General features: G+C 40.9%; 1 protein-coding gene across 6 annotated transcripts in view; it reads left to right on the top strand.

Moving 5' to 3' along the window:
• Iqck (IQ motif containing K) overlaps positions 1-22538 on the top strand; it is a 149058-nt gene that overhangs the window by 105695 nt on the left and 20825 nt on the right. The gene's annotated exons all lie outside the window — the stretch shown is intronic.

Genomic DNA, 22538 nt, shown 5'->3' with positions numbered 1-22538 from the left:
GCCTTGATATTACTTCTACTGATTCTATTTTTAAGACTCACCAATGGGTGGGTGTATGTGTGTGGGGTGTTTGGGTAACATCAAATTGCACTCTTACTATTTTTCATTTAAAATTTGCAAAAATATGCACAACCAAGTCATGCCTTCTATTTGAAATATTTGGACATCTATACTCTTCTGCAGAGATTATGAAGTAAAATGAGCTAGTTAGAGTGACCCACTCCTGGAATCCCAGGTAGTCTGGAGGCTGAGGTCCAGAAACTCCTTATACTCAAGAGTTCAAGGTTAGCCTGGACAGTGCAGCAAGATCCTGAGACCCAGGAAGGAAGAGATGGAAAGACAGGAAGGGAAGGAAGGAGGGAGGGGGTTACAGAAGGGAGGAGGAAGGAAAGGGAGAAGTGAGGTAGGAGAAAAGTAAAATAAAAGATGATTTCCTTTTCTGTGGTTTACCCAAAAGTTCAAGATCCTAAATTTTTCAATGCAAATGAATGTTTCCAGCCTCATTAGCTCCTCAAATGATTGTTTAGTATGCTTCTTTATAATTGTGTAGCTATGGAAGGCTTTTGTAAAATCTAGATAAAGCTGTAACCTCTGGAAAGTTCATGACCAAGTTGTAACAAGTTTTCCATTTCTCTGCTAGGCAGCCTTTTAATCTTTCTGTAACTCTGTATAGCAAGAAAATGAGAACACTAATATTCATAACCACCCCATAGAGGTTTTTAAAATTTCTTTTTGCTTTTGCCTTTTGCAATGATGGAGATGAATTCAGGCTCTTGAATTAAGGTAAACTGTTTCACTGAGCCACAGCCACAGCCGCAGCCCTCTACAAGTTTTCCTTTATTTATGAGGATTAAATAAACTGAAATAGTGTCTGGCTCATAATAAGTGATCAATAAAAGGAAGCTATAATTAGCACATTCAGCATATAGTTAACATGTGCTGTTATGAAGCATATTGGCTTCGGGAGCCTACCTGTTGGAGTCATTGCGGTAATGGGAATGTGACTCCTACTCTTTTTTTTTTTTTTTTTGTCTTTTTCGTTTTTATCGGTACCAGGGATTGAACGTGACTCCTACTCTTGAGGTCAGTTTTCTCCTGTGTTACACGGCAGGAAAAATAGGACCTGTCACTAGACCTCCATGAGAAGATAAACATGTATGGTGTTAAACAGAGGCTGGCACAAACTGTCAATAACTGGTGTTTTGTTTTAGTAATATTTTAAAGTGTAAGTAAAAATGAAGTCTTCATCCTAGGTAACGTACCCGCAGCAGTGGCATGCAGGCTGGCTTCAGACAAGAACTTATAAGGGCATGTCAGGCTGCAGGCCAGAGAAAGTGATTACATGGGTTTATTCTTGGTAGAGGATGCATTGTGACCACATCAGCAAAGCCCTACTACTATAGATTAACTGCAAGATCCCAATAATAGCTTTGGACTCAAAATCTTCCTTTGCAAGCCTTCTCTAGTAATGCAGTTTCATTTGGTTTAAAATGCAGGAGATCTGAGTTCCTGGCTCAGCTTTGCAATTTACCAGCTAGATGGGCTTTTGCCTTCTACTTAGGAAAATGGAAAGGATGCACCAGGAGGTGCCCACAACAACAAAACAAAGTATCTTGTTAGGTACTTGTTGCAGAATCCTTTGCCTGCCAGCAGGAGGCCTGCTGTTGGGCAGCTTTAAACCTTGGAAAATCTTTTTTGTTGTCTGGGTGGTGGTGGTTGAGTTTGGAGCTTTGATTCATAATGAAAGGCAAGAACAACAGAAGGTGAACGTTCTGCTAAATCAGGGAATGGGGTCCAACATTTGAGGGCCAGAGAATAACTCTGGAAGTTTCAAGGTTAGGGGAGAAGAGGGTGTACTGATTGGCATTTTAAGGGAGGGCTGAGGTTTTGCAAAACCCTGGGTTTGATCCCCAACCCTGAAGAAAGAAAGAAGGAGAAGAACAAGGGGTGGTGGGGGCGGGGAGAAGAGAAAGACTAAAAATCCAGGACAGAGTGGGAGAAGGGGTACAGGTGTTTCAAGGAGACACGTGTGCAGTCAGTCTTGTATTTGAAAAGGTGGAAAAGCATATACTCCGCACTCAGGACTACCTCCCATCCCCACGTTTGAGTCAGTCATTCCCAGAGATGACTGTTTCCCAAAGAAAAACTGGAACTTTGGCAGGGGTTGCACCTGACCTGTGATGTCTTGTCCCAGCCACAGGACTGTACTGTCCACCCTCTTAGCTGCCAGACACTGGGTGCCCAAGAAGATTGTTGACCTCAGAATAGCTGTAGTTTATTGAGTACCTACTACATGCCAGGCATTCATATTATTTCCAATCTTCATAGCAAATTGACTGAGTAGAAAGTTTTATTGCTGTTACCTTTCAAGGGAGAAAACTCAGAGTTTGAATCATTTGCCTTAGGTCACAAAGCTGTGAAGTGGACATAGAACTTTCTCCATCAGGCTACACACAGCCTCAGTTAAGTTGTAGGATTAACTATGCTAGTTCCTCAGCAAATTCTATCTGTGTAATATATTTAACCTAGTCACTGATTAAGTGACCAGGTTAATAGGATTTCAGTGATTTGTTTAGTTTATTACCTGGGCAGCACAGTAAAATGTAAGTTCTCTGAGAGCAGGAAGTTTTCGTTTTCTTCACGTTTCATCCACTGCTGTGTTCTCAGCACCTAGACCAGGGCCTGCACGTGGAAGGTATTTGGGAAATGATGTTGGCTGAGTGAATGTGTCTGTCCAAACACTGGACAGACATGGATGGATGGATAGATAGTATGGATAAGGCTGATCTAAAACAGAACTCACTCCAAACAAATGAAGGAAAATACTTGTTTACATTAGATAAAGATAGAAAATCTACTGAACTATATACCCAAAATACTATTAATAGTGACTGTCTCCAAGTGGTAGTAATGCAGGTCTTGTATTAGTTGATTTTTGCCTGCTTTTTTTTTCAAAAATAAAAGTGGGCATGATTGACTTTCCTTTTTTTGATTATATATTTTCCACAATAACAAGGAATGTTCATATTCACTGTGCACTCACTATGAGGTATTCATTTTCCCCACCTGATTAACTAATCTTCACAGCTATAGGTTGAGCTGTTACTATGGTCTCTATTTACTGAATGAAGAAATGAGGCACAGAGAAGTTGAATGAGATAGCCAGGGCCACACAGCAAGAAAGTACCAGGGCCAACCAGTGAATCCAGGGCCCTCCGTCTTCCCCACCTCATTGTGCTGCGATGCATGGGTGTTATTCATGGAGCTAAAACACCTGGGAGAATTTGTGGTTTTCAGTTTCCTATGAAGTCCATCCAGACCCAAACTTTGATTCCATTGCCAAGGGCACAAGTCACACACTCCTGTATGCCTGTTAGCCAAGCTTAAAGTGTAATGATCCTGCCTGCCAAATTATCCTGCCTCCTCTCTGTGAGCACTGTTGACACACAGTATTCACCCTTAGGATCTAAATTTAGGATCTGAGCAGATAAAGTATCTTGCCAATTTTCTGATTCAACCCTCATTAGCCCAGGACTGGAAGAATTTAAAGACATAGAGCAGGGAAGATGTTTAAAAGGACAGACCCATTCCTTTTAATATAATTCGATACCTGTTCCCTTATCAAAGGAATATATTCTCATCAAGAAAAATATAGAAAAGTATCAAGAGGACTAAAAAGGCTACCCACCCCACTATCACGGTGCCTAGAAAAACTGCTTCAATTTGCTCCATCCAAGCAGAAGGGAGAAGGCGGGGACTGAGGAGTCCTTTGCATGTGTTCTGTTGTTGTAGGGTTCATTAGAATTGTCCTAATCTGCTTCTCATGGCATCCAGAGACATATTGTTTAAGATATTTCAAAGTGCCATTTTTCACTTGTTCAGGAAAAGCAGCTAATAATGGTAGAAATATAGAATCCCAAGACCTGCACTGGATTTCTGGCTGGAAGTTTCCTAATAATACACATGACCTTCACAATTGTTCATCTGATAATTGTAAAATGAAATTAACAGCTCAACTTTAAGGTCCAACTGAAAACAGGTTAAGTTTAAACAAAACAAAACTTGAGGTAGTGTTCACCTACAAACTCTTACTGACTTTAAACAAGGTACCTAACTTCTTCAAGTATCAATCTCCTTGTTTATATAATGAAAATAATCAAAGTGCTCCCCCCACTGAATCCTAGGAGAGGGAAAGGAGATCATGTGTATAACATGCATTAGGTTCTTACTGCTTTGGGACAGTTGGGAATAATATTGCCTCGAAAATCCATGTGCAGGGTTTTGTATGGACATTTTTCTTTGTTTCTCCTGGGCATACACTTAAGAGTGGAATTGCTAGTCCATATGGTAACTCTAGGGTTTACTGTCTGAGGAACTGCCAGACAGATTTCCAGTGCTATGTATGAGAGTCCCATTTTTACATATCCCTGACTACTCTTGTTATTGTCTGTTGACTAATTACAGTCACTATCATGGGTAAAGTAGTACCTCATTGTGGTTTGATTTCTATTTTACTGGTAGATAATTCTGTTGAGTATCTGTTATGTGCATATTAACCATTGGTATATCTTCTTTGAAGAAATATTTATTTAGATTCTTAGCCCTTTTTTCTCACATCACATCCTTTTTTCTTCAATCAGATTTTATTGGTGCATTTTAGATACACATAGTGATCACATTCATCATAGAGAATTTGTACCTGTACATGATATAAATTGTTTTCTTTCCCATTCCCCTACTCTCTCTTCAACCCCCCCCTGCTCCATTTACAAAAGCTTTGGTTCCATGTTTTCCTTATTTACTCATTTTTTTACTTTTCCCTTCTTTCATTTCTCCCTCCCTCTTCCTTTGAGCCCCTCCTCATTTGAACATTTTCTTCCTCTTTTATAATATCTATTATACAATTTGGTTCTTATTTATACTTTCAGTTTCTCATACCAGAGAAACCATGTGATATTTACACGTGTGTCTGACTCACTTCACTTATGAATATGGTCTTAAGGTGCATCTAGAAATGTCTCAAACATATCCTTCTTTACAGCAGAGTCGTACTCCATTGTATTAAAAAACTCACATCTTTATCAGTTCACCAGTTGATGGGCATTTGGGTTGTTTCCAAGATTTGGCTATTACAAACATAGATGTGCCTCTATAAACATGGGTGTGCATATATCGCTATGGTATGATGCTTTTAACTCTTTTAGGAAAATACCAAGAAGGGGAATGGCGGAGTCAAATGGAATCTCTATTCCTAGTGTTTTTTGAAGAATCTCCACACTGATTTCTACAGTGGTTGCACCTGTCTACACTCCCACCAACAGTGGAGAAATTCCATTTTTCCCAGAGCCTCACCAGTATTTGTTATTGGTTAATTTCTGGGTAGTAGCCATTTTTCTGGAGTGGGATAAAAATCTTAATATTGTTTTAATTTGCATCTCTCAAATGACCAATGATGTTGAACATTTTTATATATTTATTTGCTGTTTGTACTTATTTTTTTAAGAGAAGAAAGAAATAACAGAAAAATCAAGAAGCAAACAAATCAAAACAATAGCAACAACAAAAAAAAACCCCAAATGACAACAACAATAAAGAGCAAAAATAGCTGTCTTGGTTTTCAAAACAAGATGGTAGGAATTTAGCAATGGTTATTATATAGCATATTGTTATCTTCAAAATAGTTTCTCAGGTAACCAAATACAGGAATAAAATAAAATGCTAAAATGGAACAAAACATTGGTTTCAAATATAAGGTAGAAGGAAATCCCCTACAATTGTTATAATACATATTGGTATCCTCCAAATAGATGCTCAGACTACCAGCATTAGACCTGCAGAGTCAATCAAACAATAAAAGCATTGTTTTGTTTTGTTTTTTTTCACTTCAGTTGCTATCATCTCAGCTTGACTTCCTCCAAATCAGCTCACTGCTGATTTGGACTGGGGAGAAGTTGCTTTTCTTGTCTCGCAGCTTGAGCACCAGATGTTCATGGGAAGGCATGGTTTGGCTTCTTGATTCTTTTTGTATTTCTTTATCTGAGAAATGTGTATTCATCTCAGATGCCCGTTTTTGGATTGGGTCTTTAAAGTTGGTGCAGGTCCGATTTCCTTGAGTGCTTTATATGTTCTAGATGGTAATCTTTTGTCTGAGGAACAGCAGCTTAGCCCTTTTTAAAAAATTGAGTTGTTTGTATTTTTATTTTTGAGTAACAAGCTCTTTATTTTCAAATTCTGTGTCCGATACATGTTTTGCAATTCTACAAGTTGACTTTTCTCTCTCTTTCTGAGTGTGTGTGTGAGAAATCACTAGAGACCAAATCCCAGGGCACTCTGCCACCGTGCTACATCTTTGGCCACATCCCTTTTTAAAAAAGAATTTGAGGCTGAGTCTAGCTAAGTTTTTCCAAGATGGCCTCAAACTTATGATTCTCCTGCCTCAACCTCCTGAATAGCTGGGATGACAGGCATGCACCATCGCACTGGGCTATCTTGTCTTTTTCTGGGTGATGTCTTTTAAGACATGCAAATTTTTAATTTGATAATGTGTAATTTTCCACTCTTGCCTTTGCCCTTGGTGTCATATCTAAGAAAATAGCTTAACTCAAAGTAAAAAATCTTTATTTTTTTCTAAGAATTTTAAGGTTTCAGCACTTTGATTTTGTTCCTTGACACATTTTGGGTTAATTTTTGTATACATGTAAAGTAAGGGCCCACCTTCTTTCTTTTGCATGTGGATATTCATTTGTCCAGCAGCATTAGTTAGAGAGATTCTTCATGCCCCACCATTTGGTACTCTTGTTGAAAATCAATTATCTATAAGTATACAGGGTCATTTTATTCTGGTTTGGTTTGATTTTTTGAGACAGGGTCTCTCCATGTATTTCAGGCTGGTCTTGAATTCACTGTGTAGCCTAGGCTGGCCTTGAACTAGAAGTGATCCCCCTGCCTCAGCCTCTTGAGTGCAAGAATTACAGGCATGTACCACCATGCTCAGCTGTTTTGTTTTTTACTTTCACTTCCTTTTTATGGTATCCTAGGTGGGACATAAACACACAGTCCGTGGCTTCCGAAGCCAGGGACTCAATTCTATTCCACTGATCTCTGTGCCTCATTTATGCAGTACAACATCAGTTTTGAAGTAAGAAATTAAGAACCTTCCTGCTTTATTTTTTTTTTAAGATTGTTTTGATTATCATGGGTCTACTAAGTTTCCAGTTGCCATTTTTCTTTTTCTATTATTTTTGAAAATACATCTCTAATTTTACATCCATAAGATCATAATGCACAGCAATTTATTTTCACATGCTTCGAGTTTTTAAATCTAATTATAAACATCTTTTCCTGTGTTATCAAGTTATTTTACATGATTGGCTACATTACTTAGTTATTTTCCTTTTGGACACTTCTTTTTAAATGTCCCCATTTAAGATAGATTGTTGCTGTCACCGATCTTATTTATAAATCTTTGCACTTCAAATTAGTATGTTGGAATAAATTCTCTAGAAATGGCTTTAAGGGAGTTTAAATTCATTTGTACAGCTGTTGAAGATATTTTCACACCTTGAAAACATTAACATGTTAATTTATACTTTTGATCTGGTTTTCTTAAAAAGCAGTAGGATAGGCAAACAAGGAGTTGTATCTTAGTCTGGCATCTTAGAAAAGTCACTAACCTTATTATGCCTCAGTGTTCATATCTGAAAAATGGAGATGATAGTTACATCATTGAGTTGATTTGAAGACTAAGTGGCCTAGCAAACATCTGGAGCTCAATAAATAAAACTTATAATTATTATCATTTTCATTAATAAAACTCTGAGATATCCTAAAGTTAATTTAGGCCAAAGGGAGAGGACTAGGAAGAGATAAAGCAAATTAATCAGTTACCAGCTACTAGCTGAAACCAACCAAAGCCTGTTTCACATGGCTGAGTATCTATAAAAATTGTGATTTAAAAATTCCTGATGACCAATTCCCAGGTGCCTCTCTGTGCCACTTGTGTATTAACTTTTCAGGCCACCAGCCAATCAATCCTGAAGCAACAAGTACTTCTTCTTGTGGATTGTTCTAACCCAGAACTTTCTGCAGTTTGCATTTTCCAACCCCTCTTATCTGTGGCTAATGTAAGTTCGGTGTAAACAATTTATGCTGTCTTTCCCCAAATTCCATCATAACAATGCTCACAGCTCTTAAGTGTGAAGGATGTATTTCCAGCTGCTGTCGGGGCTCACACTCAGGGAATGACCTTCTCACTGCCATTTCTACACCCTTGTGCCTTCGGCAGGTATGTTTGGCAAATGCCGGAGATGTTCTTAAGGCATCTTTTCTATGTCCCAGTGCAAAATACTTGGCTTCTTTTTTGCTCTCTTCAGCAACCACACCCTCTGTTACTTTAAATGATACTACTTTTCTGGTAAAAATGCAAGTTTAGCAAATCTATCTGTTCTGCTTTTGCTCCCAATTTGCATTGTAAATCTAGCTAAAAGCGGCCAGTGATACCTATGCCACAACCTGAATACTGTGCTGCCTTGAAATTTCAACTTAGTATTCCAGAAAGACTCAGAGCATGAGCAAAATGTAAAAGTCAAGTTCTCTGCTAAAATGTAACCTGGGTGGCCTTTATTACCCTCCCCCAAGAGGGTTATTGTTCTCAGCTGACATCTCCTCCCCAGGTACTGTTATCAGCATTCTGGCCTTCTGAGGTCCTATTAAACTGCTCACCACATTCAAGTCTTTTTGAGCATGCATCTTTGAATCTTTCCAGGCTCCTCCTGTAAACCAAAGGCTTCTGAACCACATCATTAGATACAGTCACAGGGAAATAGTTAATTCTGTACAAGCTGAGTTTGTGGTCTTGGGGAATAAAGTCATAAGCCAAAAGGAGGAAGTTAGGGGAGTTTTTAGAAATAAGAAGAGGAAAAAAGCATCTTGGTTTCTCTAAAGTGGAATTTCTGCACTTCACAGTGGTCCAGAACTTTTAAAGGCTAAATGGAGTGTAGGAATTTCCCAGCTGTTTAGAGGCCACTTGTCACAGGTGGTTCTGTGAATTTAAAATGACCAGCTGAAACTCAGAATGTAGGATTTTAGAGGAAAACTGACTGTATTGCATTTTAAATTTCTCAAAACTCAGGAGCTTAGTAGAGACGGGCTGCAAGACATATTGCCTGAGGAAGTTCATTATTTGTCCAAAGTCCTAGTTCACTAGCTATTCTTGTCCATAAGGATGATCATCCAACTCTTACCTGGTGTCTGATTGCCCACTTGTCATGACCAAATTAACCTATGACAATAACAATGGCTGTACTCTTCATACTAAATTTCTGTGTTAGTCAGATTTCTGTTGCTGTGACTAAATACCTGAGACAAACAATGTAGAAAAAGAAACAGTTATTTTTTTCAGGAAAGTAAAATTCGATTTTATTGTTGGACAACATTGTTCCAGACAGTGATCAAACAGATCAAAATAACAACTTCATAGATCAAAAATATAAATAATGAAGAAAAAAAGAGAAACTTCTACCTTTGGACATTTTAACCACATCACACAAACCAATTACTTATAAGTACATTTAAATAAATACACAATAAAAGCTACTGGATTGCTTGGAATTCGATTTTTTGCTGAGTTTTTGTTTTTGTGGTTTTTTTTTTTTTTTTTTTTTTTTTGTTATTATTGTTGATGTTTTTCTTTTGGTACAGGGGATTGACCCAGAGGCTAATTATGTCCCCAGCTCTTTATTATTGCCATTATTATATTTTGAGATATGGTCTCTCCAACTTACCCAGGCTGGGCTCGAACTTGAAATCCTCCTGCCTTAGCCTAAGGAGGAAACATTTCTGTGGCTTGTGGTATCAGAGTTTTCAGTCCATGGTTGGGCAGCTCCATTGCCTTTGGCCCTGTAGCGAGGCAGTGTAAAGTTGCAGGGAGTGCATGATGGCGGAAGTTTATTCAGGAAAAGTAGGAGAGGGGAAAGGAGGAGAAGCAGGGAATAAGAAAGGGAGAGAGGAAGAGATGGGCAGAAAGGAGAGTGGGGAGCTGTAGACATGACTGATTAAACCATCGGTCATTGGTGAGCAATTCTCCCATCTCCAGAGGGTGGGATGGTGCTGAAAGTCTCAACTCTTGAATTAGGTTCCTTTGCTAACCATCTCTGCTCCAGATGCTATCTGGGAGCTCTCAGCTGTCAGACATCTCATTAGCAAATAAAAACATAGTTATCACTGTAAGATTCCCAGGGTTTTAGAAACTGCCAGGAAAACAGGATAAAGACTAAAATGTCTAGCTCTTACTGTATCACAGTAACACACTTGTAGTGTACCAGGCAGATGTCTGGTGGATTGTCATATATAATCTCAGTTAATGAATTTAAATACATTGAGTACATGACTTATAAACATTTGAGATGTGAATATACACAGATACAAAAGACCCTCGCATTATGAACATTCATAGATGCAACAAATCCTGGAAGTAGCTCACGTGTCTGCCGGACATTGTCACAATTGTACTTCTGTTTGCTCACTGTACAGTACGACAGTGTCAACAGTGCAGTGCTCAGTCAGAGCCCAGGGTGTTTAGAAGTGAGAGGAAAAGCAGTGGTGATGTGGAGAGGACTGCGAGGAAGTGCCAAGCAATAACCCTGGGAAAAAGTGAAAACAGAGATTGTACCGAGGCAAAATGTAGATATCGCTTGTTCTTTCCGTGTATGTTTTTTTAAATGCTTTACATTGTGTATTTGTGTCAAAGGTGTTATAAAATTCACTCTGTCAGACTTATGAATGAATCTGACTTACAAACCAAAGGAACTCATTTGTAAGTTGGGGACTTAATGTGTCAAGATTACCTGGAATAGTAAGATCCAGGAGGGAACCATTGTACAGGTGAAATAAGCTTCCAGAGGGCTGGGCATTGGGTATGCTGGTGCTAAGTGCTAGAGTCAGGATGCAGGCTCAGTCTCTTTGATACTAATGTAGGGTTCCCACAGAACAGGAGCTCCTTGATGTTCCCGCAAAGAATGTGTATCCTTTTGATAGCCTGGAAGCCGAGAGAGGGGTTGGGGCATTCACAGGAAGCGAGAATGTGGTTTTGTTCATTGGTTCAACAAGGCTTGCCTGAGTGCCTGCTCTGGGCAATGGACCAGACCAGACAGGTGCTGAGGATGCAGTGGCAAACAAAAGCCAATTCCATGTTCTACTGGAAACGGCTCAGCAGAGAAGGCAAGTACTGCTCAAGCAATCACATGAATACTTGATTATAAACGGCCATCAGTGCTCTCCAAGTGTGGATGCCAGCAGAGACTAAGAGGGTGTGGGCTGTAGCTAAAGGACTTAACTAGATTGAGAGGCAGACAGGGCTTTCTAGGGTGAATAATGTTTTTGAGTTTCAAAAGGGCAATGGATGTAAAAAGACCCTGAGTACAGTGGCCCTGGCGCCTTCTTGAAGCTTTGGAGTTGATTCCATGGCAGTTTTATAGTTTGCCATGGTGATGCCTACTTGTAATCCCAGCTACTCAGGAAGCTGAGGCAGGAGAATCACAAATTCAAGGCCAGCCTGTGTAATTTAGGGAGACCTGTCTAAAATTTTTAAAAGGGGTAGGGATGCAGATCAATGATAAAGCACTTGGCTAACATGCACAAGGCCCTGGGATCAATCCAGAGTCAGCACCAAGGGCGGGGAGTACAAACATTAATGTGGCTGCAGCTGAAGGGTGGATCAGGATGACTTTGTGGCGGTGGACATGGGCAGAAGCAGATGCATGTAGGGGACATTTGCAGAATAAAAATGACATGGGTGCGATGGATCATCCTTTCTAAAAATGTAGGTTTGGAGACAGATGTTTTCACCTTCGTAAATGGTTGAAAACATTCATGTTTTCTTTTCAGGGCACCAGGGGGCTGCATTTAGAACTCTTTGGTTGAGATTTCTGGAATGTTAATTCTTTTCCTCCCCATCCCCCCAGTACAGGAGATTAAACCCAGGGACTTCAAACTGAGCTACATCACCAGCCCTTTATATTTTTTTATTTTGAGATAGGTCTTGCTAAATCACTAAATTGCCCAAGCAAGGATCAAATTTGTGATCTTCCTGCTTTAACTCCCAGAAAGCTGGGATTACATGGTTGCTCCACCACACCCAGCTCCATTCCCTTCTTTTAATATCTAAGCCTTTGGTGGTCTTAGTCCGTGGCATTCTTGACTAAATCTTGTCTGCCCTGGGATCTGAGTCAGCCATCAAGATAGTGAATACTGTTTCAGAATCACTGAATATGACTGAAATAATCTCTCAATTATTTGTCAGTGTGTTACACTTGTGGAGCTGCTGTTCAAAAATAAATTGGAGCATGTGTTTCCATTTCTCTTAAAGGCAGCACTGAATGCACGGAGCTTCTGCCAGTCTGAAGGGGATGAGAATTGCTTATGCCCTCAGCTCATTCAAAATGCCTGGGATATTTCTAAAGGTTTGGTCTTGGCAGCAGCAGCTGAGAATGCAGAGATAAATTTTAAAAAAGTCACAAGACAAGGCTGACAGGGTTCATCTGTGTTCACTTACACCCGTGACTCGCTGGGCTTTGGAAGACAGAATTTTGAAGGCCAAGCTAGTAGGTGGTGACTGCTTCAACTGCCGTGCTAAAGCACTAATCTCCATGCACTTTAGCTAACTGCAAAATAAAGTAACCCTTGCCAATTAAAATGTAGATGTAAAATACCAATATGTAGAGCTATAAATACGTATGAATAACACGAACTATACTTACCTATAGCAATGTGTTGAAATATTGGTTAGAAAATAAATATTTCCATTTTTTCTATAGTAGCTGCATTCCTTGTGCAATTAAGAGATAATTTTGCTGAAACTTTACTATACCCTGTGCAATGTGTATCATCATAGTTCGTATTTGGACTCTCCTGAGAGAAGGTCTTACACTCCTGTTAGTCAGATTTCCCGTACTATAACAAAACACCTGAGATAACAGCTTAAGATGAGAAGAGGTTTTTATTGGTTCCTTGTTTTAGAGGTTTTAGTCTAGCACTGGTTGGCATTGTTGCTTTGGGCCCATAGTAAGTTACCACCTTATGCTGGGGAGCATGGGAGGCAGCAAGCTGTTTACTTTGCGGCAGGGTGTAAGAGAGAAGAAAAGGCAGGGCCAGGATATGAGCTTTTAGGGGACATTTCTCCAAGCCAAAGCATAATCCCATTTTATGGATGAGGGAACAGAGGCGTCTGCAGGTTGAGAGACTTAGTCACCTAGTTGATAAACCGTGAGGGATTCAAAGTTGAACTTCGCTTCTTCCAGAAGTTGTGTCCTAACAACTGGGTCCTGCTCATGTGATCCCATTGCTGGCTTTGCATCTGTGGCCTCCTTCCTTGACAGGGAGGGCCTCAGTTTACCTCTCTGGTAAAAACCAGCCTTTTATTAAATGTCTCTCCTTCCCATGTCAAAGTTTGCTAATCCCCTGACTGTGTCTCACTGTAACCAATCTTACCAACTGCAGCACCAAATGTTCTCATTTAAAATGCTGCCTTCAAGGAGACTTCCCTGAGTTAACTCCAGTAACCCTGTTTAGAAGTCAACAACAGAAAGCTGCAATTACTGCACACGCAAGCCTGTCAAACTCTCCTGAATGCCTCCTGCTTTCCCAGTTGGCTCAGTTTTCCTAAAAATAATGCAGCACAACTTCTGGAACTGTCCAGAAACAGAGGTAGACTTACCAGCGCACTGACATTTACCCCCACCATCAACAGTCATTTCTTTGTAGGAAAGAAATCTTCCTCAATTTGTTCTTCCAATGGGGGCACAAGCGAACAAAGAGGTTTTCTTTGCTTTTCAAGTTTTTTCTATAGTCTTCAAACTTTGTGTAACTCTGTAATGCCTTTTAAATGAGAAAATAATTTCATTTAAAAAGTCATTCTAGTAAAAGTAAATAAAATATTGGTAATATAAACTGTACACTCCTCTGCCTTCCTCCTTGGTTCCAAGGTGGTATGATGTGGTGGTTAAGACTGTAGGTTTTGTAAGCAAACAGGTAAAGCTTAGAACCTTGGCTTGTTCAATTATTTAGCTTTGTGACTTTGGACAAATTGTTTACAATCTCTATGCCTCAATTTTCCAGACAGTAAAATGGGAACAATGATAGCAGCTACCTCCAAGAGTGGTTAAGAAGAAACTATGAGATAACTAACATATGTAAGACCCTGAATACACTGTTCAGGAATGCAGATTTCCTGGTTTATGCTGCATGTCGCTAATACTCTGTTGAAAGTTTGGATCTGAATTTAAGTATCACCAAATTGTTGTGTCTATTCTCTTCTTCCCCATTTTTCCTATTTTATTTTTTTGGGGTTGAGGTCAAACTTATGCATAGTACGGTGCACTGGTCAGAGTGTCCAGCTTAGTGATCTCCGTTATGTGTCTACACCAGTTATGGTGAACCTTTTAGAGCTTTCAAGAATAAAAACAGCCTGCCGCAGGACACATGCCATAGGTTTGCTACTGCTGGTACCACTACCCATATCAAGATGAATGAAGTGTCTAATTCCTCAGCAGGCACCTGTAGGCCCCAGCCCTTCCCCAGTGTCAACTCTGTTCTGACTTCTATGGCTACAGGATAGTTTTCTTATCTTCAGACTTCCTGTAACTGGCAAACACAGCACGAACTCCTTTGAGCCTGGCTGCTTTTGTTGAGCATTAAGTCTGGGAGATTTTTAACTGTTGAGGATAGCGCTAGGTTGCTTTTTCATTGCTGTGTAGAATTCCTATATATGACTATTATCACAATTTATTGACCAGTTCATTCACTGATGGATACTTCATTCATATCCAAGTTTGAGTCATTATGAAAAATGCTGCTAGTTGCTCTTGTATTTTGTTGAGGCTATAAAGATGCTCTTCAGTTACATAATTAGAATTTCTGGGTCCTACAGTAGACACATGTTTAATTGTAGTAGATGCTCCCAAGCCATTTTCCAAAGTAACTGCACCATTGTAATTTCCGTCGGGGTGCAATAGCTTTCTAGTTGTTTCTCTACAATTTTTGTTTTGATTTTTTTTTGCCACCCCCACCCTCAGTACTGGGGATTGAACCCAGGGACACTCTACCACTGAGCTACATCCCCTTTTTAATTTTTTATTCTGAAACTATCCCGTGGGTTATGCAGTGGTTGTCTCATTGTGGCTTTATTTCTCTTGATGACTGTTAAAGTTGCACACTTCTCATGTGCAGCCATTGGGACATGACTGTATCCTAGAATCAGTTTGCTTTGGGATTATCTGATGCGTGAGTTTGGCAGAGTGACACTCAAAGCATAAGCGTATGTGTTCAGGGTCATTCAGAGGCTCTCCCGTGACAAAACACCAGTTAGGGAACACATTCCAGGATATCTACTTTCAGCATCTTCTGCATACTTTCAAGTTCTTGGCTGTGTCTGAGAGCTGAGCTTGCAAGATAGGTGAGAGATATTTTATGAATTTTAAAAGATGCTGGATGAAGTCTTTATCAGTCTTTATAGTTCTACTTGAGACCACCCAGAAGGAAAAGTCACATTTGCTGAGCACCTACCCTGAGCTCCAGGTGGTGATATCACTGGTACATCGTAACCAGCACTTACATGCATTGTTGCTGTTAATTTTCATAAGGACTCTGTGAGGTTGAGGCTTGTCTTTTCTTCCTTTTTAAAGCAAGTGCTGCTCATTGAACCCCAGACCTTGAACATCCTAGGCAAGTGCTGTACCAAAGAGCAACATCCCCAGCTCTCTTTCCCTGCCTCTGTCCCTGCCTCTGTCTCTGTCTCTGTCTCTGTCTGTCTCTCTTTCTGAGACAGAGTCTTGCTAAGTTGCCAAGTCTTGCTAAGGATAGCCTTGAACTTGTGATCCTCATTGCCTCAGCCTCTCAAGTAGCTAGGATTACAGGTGTATCTCCATAGCCAACAGATTCAAATTATTATACCCCTGGTTCAAGTGAAGAAATTGAAGCTGGTGGCCAGGGTGGAATGCCACTCAGTTATTAACTGATAGCATCAGGATTTGAACACAGAATTCACTTAACCCCAAAGTTAGCAAGCAAACTGGGAATGGGGGAATCATTTATTTTTCTATTGATATGCTAACTAGAAACCTTTCCAAGCAAATATTTCTCTGAATAGTCACCTCTCCTAAGACAATGTCACAGGAGGAGGCTCTCCCTTCAGGGTCTTTCAACAGTGGACCTAGAGAGATTGGGAGCTCAGTATCCACCTTACTCCTGCAGCTTTAGACCTCCAGAGACCCATATCTTATCTTTCCCATTGTTCCCCATTGTTGGTGCTGACTGATTGCAGGTGTGCTACTCAGGCATTGATTCCCTGTGAGGCTTTCTTTTTTGTGAGTCCTTTAGAAAGAATCCCCCAATTTTATAGCAGTACAGGCAGTGCATATTGTAGAAATTTTGGGAAAATAAAAATTCACCTGTTTCTTTTATCTATTTTTATTTTGTTTAAAAATGTAGTTGAGATGCAGGCTATAACTTAGTTGAGGCAACAGATAATTTTGGAGGTAATGACTGTAATTTTGTGTTGAAAGTCACATTTAAAGGGTATACTATGAAACTCTCACCCAAGAATTAATGTAAAATAGGTGCCACTTATTCTAAAAGAAAAAAAAACCCCTTTGTTTTCTTTAGAAATGTAGGGCAGAAAAAAAAAAAGGCAGGGACTGTTAAAAAAAATCCAGTTTTAATCAGATATGATAACTCACAATGTTAAGCCTGAGAAGGCTGGGGCAGGAGGATTTCAAATTTGAGCCCAGCCTGAGTGATTTAGTGAGATCCTATCTCAAAGTAAAAATAAAGGGCTGGGGGATGTAGCTCAGGGTAAAGGCCCTGCGTTCAGCTCCTGGTACCATAATAAATAAGTAACCCAGTTTCCACTTTAGCTTTAGTGACGCCATCACATTTGTTTCAATACTAGCAGGCAGAATACAGTCCCCCTGTGACATCTTTGTACCCCTTGGGGACATTTGTTAACGTGGGACGGAGCAATTTCAAATTGACATCATCAGAAGAGACAGAGAATGTGCCTGTTGTCTTTTCCCCTTGATACTTATTATTTTTCAAATTTGCTAAAACATCACACTTTTAATGGCTGCATTCTATTTCATCAAGTTTCTAAATGATCAGATACCTCCCCAATTTCTGGGAGTGCAGGTAGCTGCCACGCTGGCTGTGGTTGATGACGCAGTAGTGCATATACTGATCTCGGGTACACAGGCACTGTATTCAGCTTCAGAAATCTTTGCCCCCAGCTTGATCTTGACCCTACAGATCTGAAATGCATGAATACAAATTGTGCCTCCAGTCCCTACTACTCAGGAGGCTCAGGCAGGAGAATCACTTGACCCCAGGAGTTTGAAGCCGTTGGATAGAGGTGTAGGGGAGAATGAATTTAGGAACCAGACAGTCCACGGTGTGAGCTCAGGCTAGTTATATAACCTACCTGTCCATAGTCTCCCTGTCCATAAAATGGGAAGAGAACAGCACTTCAATCTGACTTAATGTGTGTCAAGAGCTAATAAACACAATAGATGCGTTTGCCATTATCTGTCTTGAACCCGGGAAAGTGCATATTAATTGAGTTTTTAAAAAATCAACCTTTTGGTTTCTTACATATGTTGCTGCCTGTGACCCTGATGGTCTGTGGCTGCGTGTTGGAAGAACATTGAGAGCAGCAGCTTCGCCCTGTGGTTGGGTTCGTGAGCACCTGCAGATCTGTAGCTCCCCGTTTACTTGCCTGCCTCCCCTGCTCCACACTATGAGCTTCTTGGGGGGCAAAGATCGCGTCCTGAGAGTAACAGCAACAGGTGATGGTCAGTGGTTAGCTCTGAGCAGACTCAGTGTGAAGCACTTCCAGTACTTGTTTGCTTCTCCCTGTGCTTTTGGGAGAAAGTGCTGTTTTAAGCTGGCTCCACAGTTGACTCAACAAGCCAGTGACACTGTACTCATCCCCAAACTTGCCAGATCAAATGGACAACCTGAAGCAAGGTATTTGGGGATTTGATTCCTGGGCCTCCCTTCTGGGGCCTCCCTGCTGGGGTTGATTTTTGTGGTTAGGGAAAGGCCCAAGAATCTGTATTCTTACCTTATGTGGTACTTCGTAGCAAGCTGCTGTCTGACCAACACTGTGAAAGACTGCATGACCCTGTTGTCCCCTGAATCCCTTGTTTGGGTCTTAAGCATTTTCTTTATCCATCTTGAGCTGCCTGCTGCCTGAGAGGTTTTGCCCTGTCACCTCTGGACAGCAGAGATGTACTTGGGGCTCATTGGTATGCAAGACCTTTCTTGTCACTTTGGCTTTAAATGAAGCTGAAGAGCTGGCGCATCTCTCAGGGATTTTCCACTTTCCTAGCCCTTCCGGAACTGGCTGGGTACCAGCCTGCAAGGGCACAAGGACAGTGCAGGGCACTGAGGCATCTGTCTTTTGGGAGTTGGGAGCCAACTGCAGTGATGTCTCTAAACTAAGGTAGAAACCAGGTTCTTTTAGCTGTTCTGCTTGTGTTCCCTGTTGACTCTTGCACCCCTTTCTGCCTGTCACTCCCTTGTCCTCCCCTCTCTGCATGGAATTGAACTCATGCTCCATTGCTGAGCTACACACAGCCCCCTCCCTCCTCGCAATGAGTATCTGTGTAAGGTTGGTTCTAGTCAGACCAGGAGGGTCCCCCTACCAAAAATGATTGTTTTTTCTCTTTGCTTTTTGAGACAAGGTTTCATTAAGAGGCCCAAGCTGGCCTTAAACTGACAATCTTCCTGTCTTAGCTTCTGTCTGATTTACTTTTCTCTGGTTGCTGAGACTAAATATCTGATATCCAAAGTTAAAGGATAAAAGGTTTATTTGGCTCAGTTTGTAGAGGTTTTAGTCCATTATTAGCTGGCTCCAAGGCAGGGTGGCATGGAGACACACACTGCAGAGGAGAGACAGCTCATGGCAGGCAGAAGGCAGCCAAACAAGCCACATACCTTAGCAGCTTTCTGCCCCTTTTATACTCTAGGCTACTGGGATTAGAGCAGTGCCAACCAGTCAGTGGATGATTCAGTAATCATATACCCTAATGCTGGCATCCTACACTCTAGATTCAGCCACCTCTGGAAGAGCCCCACCTATGACCAAATGAGTCTTTGGGGGACATCTGAATACAAGCCATAAGAGCTCTCTGAAGTTCTGGGATTACAAGGTATTTCTTAATTTTTAGCAAAGTAACCTTTGTACATAGTTTTCATGATTCAAAAGATACAAAGGTATCTTTATTTAAGGCTTCAGTGAGCATCCTTAGCCCTTCTCACCCTTGTGTAACCCCAGAGGCAATCATAGTGGTTGTCTAGCATTTCTTAGGTGGCTAGTCTGTATCTCTGATAGGCTTGCACGGTAGGTAAGATTTTAGCTATTATCTAATGAGTCTTGCTGTGATAGGATTAGTTAATTTACTTCTCATGCTTTACCTCCCTAAACAGCTAAAATGATCTTTTCTATTCCTTTAGTCATTGACTCAGTAATTTCAAGCAGTGCACTGGTATCTATCTTTCTTTTTATCTTTGTGGGGTGGGTGAAATAAACAATGTGATTATAGAGCACACAAGCCAAATACTAGTGGAATCACCTCTGAAACAGAACAGTTTCAATGCTTTTAAAACTGCTTCCTACCACCCATAAAACCATGACTCTGAATCTTGCTATAATTTTTCTTATTTTCCTATTGAGTTCTTTACTTTTGTATGCATCTGTCAATATTGTGATTTGTTGAAAATACAACCACACTTTGTATTCTTCTGCATCATGTATCTTTCCTTCAAAGCTGTTAAGGTAATTTAACTTGGAGAGCAAAACTGTAGTTCATGTATGTTAGCAACTATATAATCACTCGCTGTTCAAGAGGGCCACAGTTTATTTACCCACTGGGCTGTTGATGGATATTTGGGTTTGTTCCTGTTTTCTGCTGTCATAGGCATCCCAATTCCTATGTGCATGCAGGGGTTTCTGCAGACAACGTGGGCATACAATCACCTGTAACACATTTTCCAGTGTGGCTGCACTTCCTGATTCTGACATCTTTAAGTGGAAGAGGGATGAGCATGGGGACTGTCCCAAGTTTCCCTGTGTGATTCCACTGTGAGGTTCCACATACCACCTTTACCTGCAGCACATCAGCTCTAGATGTTGTTTCTCAACATTTAGAAGGAGCAACACTGAATCCTGTCTCCTTTCCTCCCTCAAGATTTCTGTGTGTTGCACTGAGAGAGGTAATAAGGGCCTTTCCCAGGCAAAGTGAAAGTATAGGGACGAGGTAAAAAAGTGGTCAAGGCATGGTTACAACAGTGAGACAAAGGCACTTCCTGCAGGCACAGCTGAGGAAACCAAAGCAAACCCCAGGGCTGGAAATTCCTCCCAGAAACCAACCCCTCTCCACCTACTCATACCTCCAGTGTCTGTGTGCTAGCTGAGGGCCAGAGAGAATGTCTTTAAAACGGTGAATTTGAGTCTGACTCATAGCCAGCACAATACTTTAGAAGTTGCAGGGAATTCTAGACCCTTCTAGAGACCTTACGGTCACATTTTTTTTTAGAGGGATTCCAAACACATTCTGTTTCTCAACCCTTGCTCAATATTTGCAACATGTAGGAGCTTTGACTAAATGCTGTTGTCTGGGACTCTAGCAGAATTTCTAAAGTGACCTCATGATTTTTATATACAGCCAAGGTAGAAAACCTCTGGTCACTGAAACCCATCAGAATCTCCTGCAGGGGTTTAAACAGTTCATCTTGCCACTTGACTAAGACATTTCAAGAGAGATGATTGGGTCATGGGGGTGCTAAACTCAACAGTGGATTAATCCACTGGTGTTCAGACCTGAATGTGCTATTCAGGCATGGTCACTGGAGACTGTCTTTGGAGGGTAAATCTCACTGGTGCTCTCCCCTATGCTCTGCTTCTGGGGCCACCATGAAATAAGGGAGTAGCTTTGCTCCATGGTTCTGCCTTGGAACCAGTTTACCATAGACTGAAACTCCTAAAACTGTGAGCCACCTCAAACCTGTCCTTTAAGTTGCAGGTATCAGGTATTTTGTACCAGCAATGGGAAAGTTGACCAATACAAGTGTGCTAATAGGCTGATTTCTGGGTTTCACTCCTGGTTTCAGACTCTATATATCAGAAATGGGCCCTTGAATATACATTTCTATTTCCCCATGTTCCTTCAGTCACACTTGAGAACCAACTCATAGGTCTGAAGTTCTGCCTGCACAAATTACCTGGGTATTTCCCTGTGAGGATCCAGAGCAGTCCAGCTCTGTTCAGTTGCGTGCATCTCTTCCAAAACTCTGTATTGTGTAGTTAGGTTGGGAGCTTGAACTAGACCACAAACATGGAAAATTCCACAAATCAGGACTTTTGCCAACCTCCAGTCAGTTACTGTGTGCTCAGCCCAACCCATCAGGGGTCAGTGGGGGACACTGGGAGAGTGTTATCAAGCTACAGGAGATCCTTGGCTATAAAGGATCAGGTCACCATTGATGGGGGGTAGATGCATACAGCATCTTCATGGTGATTGCCTGTAGAGCTTCCATGTATGAGGGAGGACAGGTACATCCTGCACATTGAGAAGAAATTCCTGTGGTCACTGGCTCCTATGAAAAAGACTATTCTGGGTTGAGTTAATATAGGTTGTATGTCCCTTGGCTGAAAAGGACCCGAAGTGTTTTGGATTTCAGATTTTGAAAGTTTCATATTTACATAATGAGAGCTTGACAGTGAGACCAGGTCTAAGCATGAAACTCATTTTTGTTTAATATGCATTCTATACACATAGCTGGAAAGTGGTTGTATACAATATTTTTAATGATTTTGTGCATTTCACATAGTTCCATAGTGTGGAGTTTTCCACTTGCAGCATCAAGACACTGCTCAGAAAGGTTTTGTTTTATTTTGAGTTCTGGGTTTTTAGGTTAGGCAGTTAACCTGTACATTAATAGTGAACAAAACCAAGAAACACATTATGTTTTTATAGTCATTAACAGAAAATAATGGAGAGTCTGAGGATCTCAATATTTCAGATTGCTTTCTTGCTCCATGCCTAGGGAATTTTTACACATTGACCCAAGATAGTATCAGGCAGGAATGAAACTGAGGGAAACCTCCAAGTGAAGGGAATTGATTTCCTTGGAATGAACTATGACCCAGATGCCTTGGGAAGCCTATTTCTGCTTTGGTTGAAGGTTGCTGGGCTGGGCTGAGCAGCTAAAGGCATTCACCCTGCTTTTACCAGGAAATGACTTAACTTGCACGGGACGGGTACAGACCCCACCTCTGTGCTACTGTCTGGCACCTTAAAGCAAGCTCACTTTAACCCTCAGCCCCATATGGTAACAGTGCCAAACACCTTTCCTAGCAGGAGGACACTAGTCACAAATGTGAAGCCTGGAGCCCTGCTGCAGTGACCTTTCAGGCATTCACACAGACAGCAAACACTTGGCTCCTAACACAAACATATTTAAAAACTGAAGGTGTTTGGACTGGGCTG

This window comes from Cavia porcellus, unplaced genomic scaffold, assembly GCF_034190915.1.
Source record: "Cavia porcellus strain 051 isolate PalLab524CR breed Dunkin Hartley unplaced genomic scaffold, mCavPor4.1 scaffold_16, whole genome shotgun sequence".
Lineage (NCBI taxonomy): Eukaryota > Metazoa > Chordata > Mammalia > Rodentia > Caviidae > Cavia > Cavia porcellus.
The sequence above is the reverse complement of the archived record's forward strand: the minus strand, read 5'-3'. Positions and strand labels throughout refer to the sequence as shown.